This window comes from Armigeres subalbatus, chromosome 3 (assembly GCF_024139115.2).
Source record: "Armigeres subalbatus isolate Guangzhou_Male chromosome 3, GZ_Asu_2, whole genome shotgun sequence".
Lineage (NCBI taxonomy): Eukaryota > Metazoa > Arthropoda > Insecta > Diptera > Culicidae > Armigeres > Armigeres subalbatus.
In genome coordinates, this window is record NC_085141.1 from 95,852,340 (window position 1) to 95,856,751 (window position 4,412).

A 4,412-nucleotide genomic window follows, 5' to 3' on the forward strand; every position below is an offset into this window, starting at 1 on the left:
AAAGAATGAGATAGTTACACGGTATGCCTTTTAAACTAATATTTTTGTTCAATGCTCGCATTGGCATAGTGGAACGTACACACGGTCAAGCAGTTTGACCAACATTGACTCCACCTCTCGTTTATTCCAACATCCATCAATTTTTACCAAAAGCGGCACGAACAATCAATTTATTCGACCAACAATATCACACACGAACGACCGAAGTGCCAACTTGAGCACCAACCATCGAAAAATATATGGGGGTTTGTGCAACTTCAATACAAATGCTCAAACATGTTCGGCGAACCTTGACTCCACCCCCGACAACTCAAACCAAAATCAAACCGTTTTAATTTTTTCCAACCGAGCCGGCAACTGTCAAATGGTTGGTCGAACAACTTCACACACGTTCCAACAAAGCAGCAACCGAAGCGTTTTCTTGGGGGTGGAGTCAATGTTCGTCAAACTGTTTGACTGGTGTGTACGTTGCATAACGCATTTCGCGGAGAAACTCGTTTACTAATTGATGGGTACTTTTTCTTTGCTATTTCTTTCTCTCTGCTGAAAAGTTTACCCATTTGGGAGAATGAAAGGATCTGGAGATAGCAGAGAAAAAATACCCATTAGGTGCCTGCCAGAGTAGACGCGTCTACGCGACGTGGCGCGAAAATTGCACACAAAGGAATAACAATCAATAATAAGGAGCTGTCAAATCGTATGGACGCTTCGCTTCGCACTTCGCGTCTACTCTGGCCGCACCCTTAATGAGTAAACGCGTTTTTCCGGGTTGCACGCTAACTTTCACCTACTCAGTGACTGAGTAAAATTGTATTGCTCTCTCTTTCTATCCCACGAAAATTTTACTCAATTACCGTCAAAAGCAGGACAACTCAAAACGATGAGTAATCCTGCTTTTGACAGAAATTGAGTAAAATTTACGTGGGAAGAAAAGAGATGGCGATACAATTTTACTCATGATTAGGTGAAAGTTAGAGTGTGGAAGATCCTCGCACTGTTTTCGCACTTTCATCAGTGATTTTTTTATTCATTTTGACAGCTTACTCACGTGCTTTTGCTGCCAACTTCGATTCGCGAATACGAAAGTAATGCCTCTACTCACTCTTATGGAAAAATCTCATTGCAATCTGCCAGGCATGGCCGTCAATCACCCCTTCTTGTTCCTCCACAGTAAAATCTTATTAGGAACTGTCAGACTGTGCGTGAAGCATTTACCTTCGTAGTTGTGAATTTCAGCTGGGTGACGTGACGTGTCGGAGGGTAAATTGCTGTGCTTTTGGAAGTGAAAATAATTGCCAGGCAGTAAGATCTATATGCAGTGCAACGGAACGCCAACGGAAATGGCACGATTTGACAGATAGCCCATATATTTTCTGTGAAATCCTGCCGTTTCCGTGGCCGTTCTGTTCTATTGCGCTGGATGCTTCTGAAATATTTTTTTAATGCATTCGTTAAATGAAAAATGTTATCAAACTTTTTTTAAACAGATATTGCGAATTCATTGAACAAGCTATAATAATTTTACAATAACACAGCTTTATTTAACCAAAATATAAATGATTGTAATATCATCTGTATCAGCCAAATGTAAGGATGTTCTCCCTAGATTCGAATTATTGTTTGGAATGCATCTTTCGATTAAATCAAAAATAAAAATAAGGACACAATTTACATTTATTGGTCTTGTTAAATCACTTTGATTTCGATTTACATGGTTACGTAATATCTGAATTATATTATGGATTCAAATTTAATCATACTTTCAAAACATTGACACTAACAGATAACGCGAATTTTCTTTCGGATACCGCCTCATTGCAAAGAAAATTCGCGTTATCTGTTAGTGTCAATGTTTTTGAAATTGTGTGTTCTCGAAGTGTAAGCCAGTTTTTCTATATTTGGATCTGTTGTAATTAGTTCAAATTCAGTGTTATAATTATCTAAATTTCACAGTATGTACCAGAAAAATCCATACCAGACAGTTAATGTTAGACTAAACAATAGACTAGGAACAAATACCGTATTGTAAGTTAGCATTTTGACACATATTTATAACACATAACTAAGTACCCAATCAATTATAGTTTCCCCTGATGAAGACACCATCCCCGTGTCGAAACGTCGGATAAATAAACATCTTGTTTCAATAATTCAAGACTGCGTAGCCGTTCTTAAAATCGAAATAAAAATATACAGTCGATTTCTCAATAGTTTAAAAATAATATTAATCTGCGTATAAGTTCAATGAGCGAGGGGAATGTGGCTACCATGCGCAATGCAACTCATTAGCCCAGACATGGTTTCAGGATAACTCTTGCTTCAAAATACGCTGTTTTGCCATATCGTGTACAACACGGCAAACAAAATTTCTCCAAATATGGTCAAAGGTGTGGTTTTTGTACAACAGATGGCGGTAATATCACCGCTTTCAGTGTCTCCCGCTAAGAGTGAAATCAGGAGTGATTCAGTTTCATTCCAAATTTTCGACCACTATTCTAGTTTGAATCTGGAGCCAAATAGAACAAACTCGCTGGTTTCCCCAGCAGTGTTCTATTCATGTTTTTCAAATTTTCAATTAAATGAAATCATCATGTTGGCGCCAAGAAAGGCGCCGTAATTGCAAAGTGGATTGATCCGTAGATAAAATGACGCATTCATACACCAAAACAATTGGAAAATATTTGAATCTCGTGATTCAATCGTGGTTCAAATCTGCAGAAAATAGAACGGAGCGTTATTGCCGATTTCACCAATTTGAAGAGTTATGTGTAGATTGTGGTTAGCCCGCTTCATTTTCTCACACCCACTCTCATTTCGGGTTGATCGATTTTTGTTACTGAAATTTACCCAATTATAACCCATTACTCGTTAGTCATATGTAAGCGTGTACACTAAATCGATTCTCGCCATGATTTGAAGTCTATTTGTTTTCAGATTGAGCACTCACACACAAATATTATACACGGAAAATCAAACTTTTTTGAGTGTATTGAGTGTGAGAAAAAGATAACTGTGAGAAAAAAAATCTCGCAGAACTCTTATAAAGTGCAAAAAGCACAATAAACCAGTTTTATTTTTTTGACATTTGACTGGTATAAAAAATGAATCTAGAACAGCTGCTGGGAAAATGAATGTTTCAGATTCATATTCAAACTGATAGCCCCGAACGATTTTAATCACTGCTGATTTTACCCTAAATATATGGAAAGTATTAAACTCGGGCGTCTTGTTCCTTCCAGTTATCTTTGATTACAGTTAATCGGTTTTGATTGGCAAAATAAATTATCTGTATAAATGCCACCTGCCACCAGAAACAATCCCAATTTCCTGACTGACCTATTTTGTGTAGCTTTCCATGCTCGTTTGTCGCAATCCTCGTTCAACTAATCAGCCGATTCCTGCGTAAACGTTCTCCATCCAAAGTCCATTTCGAAGTTCTCAACCGTCACAAATGATGATGATGACCGGTAAGCTCTGTTCTAAGAACCAATTTTTCGTCAGCACTCGGCTGATTCCCCGTATCAACCCCCTGTCAGTTTTCATTGATGACTGAAGGTTGCGAACCGGATTGCATGTCACCGGCCGGACCATTGATGGTGATGCGGATTTCGGTTCTCCGGATAGAGAACGTGCGGCGGCCAGACATGTCGGAATGGTAACTAACTGGACGTTGCATGACCAACCGTAATGTTTTCAATGGTAATGAATGACTGATAATGTTAAGGATAAAGTAACTAAAATTAGTCAATCCACAAGTGAACGCCCAGTTGGCAGCACTGCCACCGAAGAAACAGAAGTTAGCCCGACAAGCACATTGGCGAAGGTTCAGGCATGAATGGCAAAACATTTTTCTGGAAGTTTGTTCCGTTTCCATAAGCCTCTATTCCGATGGACAGATTTGGAAACCAACTTTGATACGAGTCGTCGCAGATTGCTTGTCTGACGGGACTTATTGGGGTTACCATTCAAATAGGCCAATGGATGCTTCCTTGTCAAGCGATGCGATGGGTCCACCCGAAAATACGCCATAGGGCCGGAAACCGCATCGAAATTTATTTCTGTTGGTTAATCCTGGCAGCCGCATTTCTTTTTTTCGCTCTTCTGCTGAATGGGTGTCAAATGGACCGAGCGGAATGGCAAACTTCCTTCACTAAGCCGTGTGCCATTATGCTGTTGTCTGTACCTGCGTGAAATAAGGAAAACTCCGCATATGCCCGGGGGAAAATGGAAGACAAAATTCTTCAAAAGAAGCATTAATGAAATTATTGCGGAATCGAAAACAAATGTGCGTCAGAGATTTGCGAAAAGCTTTCACGCAATATTAGCTACAGCGGTAAGGAGAGAGAGAGGTATCGTACCCTTGTCACTGACGCGTCGATGCCGAAAACGAGATATTGGTTAATGGATTGGTG